Raw genomic sequence first — 7,467 nt, forward strand, 5'->3', positions numbered from 1 at the left:
AACACCTATAATTCCTCATGGAGAAATCATCCAAATTTCTCATGGAAGGATCAACAAAAGCCTTAACAAGGCTTTAATAATGGTGGAAGGAATAGGATTAGCAATAGCAAGCCTTTTCCATCATCTTCTCAGCAACAGACAGAGAATGCTAAGCAGAGCCCCTCTAGCTTAGCAAACATAGTCTCTGATTTATCTAAGGCCACTTTAAGTTTCATGAGTGAAACAAGGTCATCCATCAGAAATTTGGAGGCACAAGTGGGCCAGCTGAGTAAGAAAATCACTGAAATCCCTCCTAGTACTCTCCCAAGCAATACTGAAGAGAATCCAAAAAGAGAGTGCAAGGCCATTGACATAATCAAAATGGCCGAACCTAGAGAGGAAGGGGAGGACGTGAATCCCAATGAGGAAGACCTCATAGGACGTCTCCCAGATAAGAAGGAGTTCCCTATTGAGGACCTAAAGGAATCTGAGGCTCATATAGAGACCATAGAGATTCCTTTAAACCTCCTTCTGCCATTCATGAGCTCTGAGAACTATTCTTCCTCTGAAGAGGATAAAGATGTAACTGGAAAGCAAGTTGCTCAATATCTAGGAGCTATCATGAAGCTGAATGCCAAGTTGTTTGGTAATGAGACTTGGGAAGATGCACCTCCCTTGCTCATTAGTGAACTAGATACATGGGTTCAGCAAACTTTACCTCAAAAAAAAATAAGATCCTGGTAAATTCTTAATACCCTGTACCATAGGCACCATGACCTTTGAGAAGGCTCTGTGTGACTTGGGCTTAGGCATAAATGTTATGCCACTATCTGTAATGGAAAAACTAGGGATCTTTGAGGTACAGGCTACCACATTCTCATTAGAGATGGCAGACAAGTCAATAAGACAAGCTTATAGAATGGTAGAGGATGTGTCAGTGAAGGTTAAAGGCCTTTACATCCCTGCTGATTTCATAATCTTAGACACTAGGAAGGATAAGGATGAATCCATCATCCTTGGAAGACCCTTCCTAGCCATAGCAAGAGCTGTGATTGATGTTGACAGAGGAGAGCTAGTCCTTCAATTGAATGGGGACTACCTGGTGTTTAAAGCTCAAGGATTTTTCTCTGCAACCATGGAGAGGAAGCATGAAAAGCTTCTCTCAATACAGAGTCAAACAGAGCCCCTACAATCAAACTTTAAGTTTGGTGTTGGGAGGCCACAACCAAACTCTAAGTTTGGTGTTGAACCCCCACATTCAAATTCTAAGTTTGATGTTGGGAGGTCCCAACAATGCTCTGATGATTTGTGAGGCTCCATGAGAGCTCACTGTCAAGCTATTGACATTAAAGAAGTGCTTATTGGGAGGCAACCCAATTTTTATTTATCTATATTTTTATTGTTCTTTTATGTTTTATTAGGTTCATGATCATGTGGAGTCACAAAACAATTACTAAAATTAAAAATAGAATCAAAAATAGCAGAAGAAACAGCACACCCTGGAGGAAGAGCTTACTGGCGTTTAAACGCCAGTAAGGAGCATCTGGCTGGCGTTCAACGCCAGAACAGAGCATGAATCTGGCGTTGAATGCCAAAAACAAGCAGCAGTCTGGCGTTTAAACGCCAGGATTACACCCTGAGGAGAGCTGGCGTTAAACGCCAGAAACAAGCATGGAATTGGCGTTTAACGCCATAAACATGCTACAGATTGGCGTTGAACGCCAGGATTGCACCCTGAGGAAAGTTGGCGTTTAACGCCAGCAACAAGCATCAGGCTGGCGTTAAACGCCAGAAACATGCTACATTTTGGCGTTTAACACCAGAAACAAGCTTCAGTCTGGCGTTAAACACCAGGATTCCATGCAGAGGGCATTTTAGACGCCTAATTGGTGCAGGGATGATAAATCCTTGACACCTCAGGATCTGTGGATCCCACAAGATCCCCACCTACCTTCTTCCTCTTTCTCACACCTTTTCATAACACTCTTCCCCAAACATCATTCACTAATCACCTCAATCACCCTTTCCCATCACCTCTTCACCACTCACATCCATCATCTCTTCCCCATAAACCCCACCTACCTTCAAATTTAGAATCTCTTTCCCACCCAAACCCACCCTAAATGACCGAACCCCATTCCCTCTCCCTCTACTATATAAACCCCTCCATCCTTCTTCATTTTCACACAACACAACCCTCTCTTCTCCTCCTTGACCAAACCCACACATCTTTCCCTCTCCTCCATATCTTCTTCTTCTTCTTCTATTCTTTCTCTTCTTTTGCTCGAGGACGAGCAACATTCTAAGTTTGGTGTGGTAAAAGCATAGCTTTTTTGTTTTTCCATAACCATTGATGGCACCTAAGGCCGGAGAAACCTCTAGAAAGAGGAAAGGGAAGACAAAAGCTTCCACCTCCGAGTCATGGGAGATGGAGAGATTCATCTCAAAAGCTCAACAAGACCACTTCTATGAAGTTGTGGCCAAGAAGAAGGTGATCCCTGAGGTCCCTTTCATGCTCAAGAAAAATGAGTATCCGGAGATCCGACATGAGATCCAAAGAAGAGGTTGGGAAGTTCTTACCAACCCCATTCAACAAGTCAGAATCTTAATGGTTCAAGAGTTCTATGCCAATGCATGGATCACTAGGAACCATGATCAAAGTATGAACCCGAATCCAAAGAATTATCTTACAATGGTTCAGGGAAAATACTTAGATTTCAGTCCGAAAAATGTAAGGTTGGCATTCAACTTGCCTATGATGCAAGAAGATGCACGCCCCTACACTAGAAGGGTCAACTTTGATCAAAGGTTGGACCAAGTCCTTATGGACATATGTATGGAAGGAGCTCAGTGGAAAAGAAACTCAAAAGGCAAGCTGGTTCAATTGAGAAGACTGGACCTTAAGTCTGTGGCTAGAGGATGGTTGGAATTCATCCAACGCTCTATCATCCCCACTAGAAACCGATCCGAAGTAACTGTTGATCGGGCCATCATGATCCATAGCATCATGATTAGAGAGGAAGTAGAAGTTCATGAAGTCATCTCTCTAGAACTCTACAAAGTAGCCAAAAAGCCCTTCACCTTGGCAAGGCTAGCTTTTCCTCATCTTATTCGCCATCTATGCTACTCAGCTGGAGTTGTCATAGAAGGAGATATCCTCATTGAAGAGGACAAGCCCATCACTAAGAAGAGGATGGAGCAAACAAGAGAGGCCATCCATGGATCTCAAGAGACACATGAGGAAGCTCATCATCAAGAAATCCCTGAAATGCCTCAAGGGATGCACTTTCCTCCAAACAACTATTGGGAACAACTCAACACTTCTCTAGAAGACTTGAGTTATAACATAGACCAATTAAGGGTGGAGCACCAAGAGCATTCCATCATTCTCCATGAGATTAGAGAAGATCAAAGAGCTATGAGGGAGGAGCAACAAAGGCAAGGAAGAGACATAGAGGAGCTCAAGGATGCCATTGGTCCTTCAAGAAGAAGACGCCACCATCACTAAGGTGGACTTATTCCTTAACTTCCTTGTTCTTATCTCTCTATTTTTCGATTTTTATGATATATGTTTGTCTATGTTTGTGTCTTTCCTATATGATCAGTGTTTAGTAACTATGTCTTAAGGCTATGAATAATTCCATGAATCCTTCACCTCTCTTAAATGAAAAATGTTTTCAATACAAAAGAATAAGAAGTACATGAGTTTCAAATTCATTCTTGAAATTAGTTTAATTATATTGATGTGGTGACAATACTTTTTGTTTTCTGAATGAATGCTTGAACAGTGCATATTTTTTATCTTGTTGTTTATGAATGTTAAAATTGTTAGCTCTTGAAAGAATGATGAACAAGAGAAATGTTATTGATAATCTGAAAAATCATAAAATTGATTCTTAAAGCAAGAAAAAGCAGTGAAGAACAAAGCTTGCGAAAAAAAATATAAAAGAAAAAGAAAAAAAAGCAAGCAGAAAAAGCCAATAGCCCTTAAAACCAAAAGGCAAGGGTAAAAAGGATCTAAGGCTTTGAGCATCAATGGATAGAAGGGCCCAAGGAAATAAAATCCAGGCCTAAGTGGCTAAATCAAGCTGTCCCTTAACCATGTGCTTGTGGCATGCAGGTCCAAGTGAAAAGCTTGAGACTGAGTGGTTAAAGTCGTGATCCAAAGCAAAAAGATTGTGCTTAAGAGCTCTGGACACCTCTAACTGGAGACTTTAGCAAAGCTGAGTCACAATCTGAAAAGGTTCACACAATCATGTGTCTGTGGCATTTATGTATCCGGTGGTAATACTGGAAAACAAAATGCTTAGGGCCACGGCCAAGACTCATAAAACTAGTTGTGTTCAAGAATCAATATACTTAACTAGGAGAATCAATAACACTATCTGAACTCTGAGTTCCTATAAATGCCAATCATTTTGAACTTCAAGGGAAAAAGTGAGATGCCAAAACTGTTCAGAAGCAAAAAGCTACAAGTCCCGCTCATCTAGTTAGAACTAATATTCATTGATATTTTGGGATTTATAGTATATTCTATTTTTTTCATCCTATTTGATTTTCAGTTGTTTGGGGACAAGCAAAAATTTAAGTTTGGTGTTGTGATGAGCGGATAATTTATACGCTTTTTGGCATTATTTTTAGGTAGTTTCTAGTAGGATCTAGCTACATTTAGGGATGTTTTTATTAGTTTTTATGCAAAATTCACATTTCTGGACTTTACTATGAGTTTGTGTGTTTTTCTATGATTTCAGGTATTTTCTGGCTGAAATTGAGGGACCTGAGCAAAAATCTGATTCAAGATGACAAAGGACTGCTGATGATGTTGGATTCTGACCTCCCTGCACTCGAAATGGATTTTCTGGAGCTACAGAACTCCAAATGGCGCGCTCTCAACGGCGTTGGAAAGTAGACATTCAGATTTTTTCAGCAATAAATAATAGTCCATACTTTGTTCTAGTTTAGATGATGCAAACTGGCGTTCAACGCTAGTTCCATGCTGCATTCTGGAGTAAAACGCCAGAAACACGTCACAAACCAGAGTTAAACGCCAAAAACACATTACAACTTGGCGTTTAACTCCAAGAGAAGCCTCTGTACGTGTAAAGCTCAAGCTCAGCCCAAGCACACACCAAAGTGGGCCCCGGAAGTGGATTTCTGCACTTAGACTTATTTCTGTAAACCATAGTAGCTAGTCTAGCATAAATAGGACTTTTTACTATTGTATTAGACATCTGGGATTTTACATCTTTGATCACATTTGGGGGCTGGCCATTCAGCCATGCCTGAACCTCTATCACTTATGTATTTTTAACAGTGGAGTTTCTACACACCATAGATTAAGGTGTGGAGCTCTGTTGTACCTCGAGAATTAATGCAATTACTATTGTTCTTCTATTCAATTCAAGCTTATTCTTATTCTAAGATATTCGCTGCACTTCAACCTGATGGATATGATGATCCGTGATACTCATCATCATCTGTCCTTATGAACGCGTGCCTGACAACCACTCCTGTTCTACCTTAGATCGAGCATGTATCTCTTGGATTCCTTAATCAAAATCTTCGTGGTATAAGCTAGAATTATTGGCGGCCATTCTTGAGAATCTGGAAAGTCAAAACCTTGTCTGTGGTATTCCGAGTAAGATTCAGGGATTGAATGATTGTGACAAACTTCAAACTCGCGATTGTTGGGCGTAGTGACAAACGCAAAAGAATCAATGGATTCTATTCCGACATGATCGAGAACCGATAGATGATTAGCCGTGCTGTGACAAGAGCATTTGGACCATTTTCACTGAGAGGATGCGAAGTAGCCATTGACAACGGTGATGCCCTACATACAGCTTGCCATGGAAAGGAGTATGAAGGATTGAAGGAAGGTAGTAGGAAAGCAGAGATTCAACAGGGACAAAGCATCTCCATACACTTATCTGAAATTTCCACCAATGATTTACATAAGTATCTTTATCTTTATTTTATGTTTTATTTATTATTATTTTCGAAAACCATTATAACCATTTGAATCAGCCTAACTGAGATTTGCAAGATGACCATAGCTTGCTTCATACCAACAATCTCTGTGGGATCGACCCTTACTCACGTAAGGTTTATTACTTGGACGACCTAGTGCACTTGCTGGTTAGTTGTGCGATGTTGTGAAGAATGTGAGTGAACCATAGTAGTGTGCCCCAAGTTTTTGGAGCCATTACTAAGAATTGTTCGAGTTATAAAACGTGTAAATCACAATTTTGTCTATCATTAAGCCTCATGCCTTGTTGTCGGAGGGAAGCGAACACATTTCTTAGGTCACTTAAGAGGTCCTCAGGTCGGGTGGTCTTTGTGAGGATGCATCCACATATACTTCCACCGTTTTGCTTATGAGGTCGCTGAATATCTTGTTCATTAACCTTTGGTATGTGGTCCCAGCGTTCTTCAGGCCGAACGGCATTATCTTGTAGCAGTATATTTCCCCCGGCGTTATGAACGCTGTTTTCTCTTCATCTGGCCGGTGCATTGGTATCTGATTGTAGCCAGAATAAGCATCCATAAAGCTCAGATACCGATATCCCGCCGCCGCGTCAATGAGCGCATCAATGATGGGTAGGGGGTAGCAGTCCTTGGGACATGCTTTGTTAAGGTCGGAGTAATCCACGCACATTCTCCATTTTCCATTGTGCTTTCTGACCAGAACTACGTTCGACAGCCAAGTCGAGTAGTCAAGTTCCCGTATAAATCCTACTTCGAGAAGGCTGGTCGTCTACTTGGCCACCTCATCTGCCCTTTCCTGCGACATTTTCCTTCTCCTCTGGGCCACTGGTTTGACCTCCGCTTTGATGGCCAGACGGTGAGACATGAGCTGGGGATCTATCCTTGGCATGTCGGCTGGCGTCCAGGCAAAGAGGTCGCCGTTGGCTCTGATCATTTCCATTAGGGGTTCCTTCAACTGGTGCGAGAGGTTTCTATTGATGAAAGTGAACTTCTCCTTGGAGTCGCTGACCCTAAACTTTTCTAATTCCCCTTCCGACTCAGGTCTAGGCTTGTTGTCAACCCAGGTGTCCAAGTTGGCGAGGAATACTCCTGATGCCTCTTTGGATTTTTTCCTCAAGGAGAGACTGGCATTGTCGCAGGTGACTGCCGTTTCTAGGTCTCCCCTTATGGATCCCACAGACCCGTCATCGGTGATGAACTTCATTACCAACATTTTTGTACTGATCACTACCCTAAGATCATTGATGGTCTTTCTCCCCAGGATGACGTTGTAGGCCGTGGAGTCTCGGAGAACCACGAACTCCGCCATTACCGACCTTCTTCCTTGTCCTAGTCCTATGGATGTTGGAAGGGAGATTGTCCCATCAGGTTTGATGAAGTGGTCGCCCAAGCCAACTACACCGTGCTGGTGCGTCTTTAGATCAGCATCTCGGAGGCCCAGAGCGTCAAAAACATTGCGGAACATGATATTCGAGTCGGCGCCGATGTCTACGAGAATAC

Source organism: Arachis duranensis, chromosome 1 (genome assembly GCF_000817695.3).
Source record: "Arachis duranensis cultivar V14167 chromosome 1, aradu.V14167.gnm2.J7QH, whole genome shotgun sequence".
Classification (NCBI taxonomy): Eukaryota; Viridiplantae; Streptophyta; class Magnoliopsida; order Fabales; family Fabaceae; genus Arachis; species Arachis duranensis.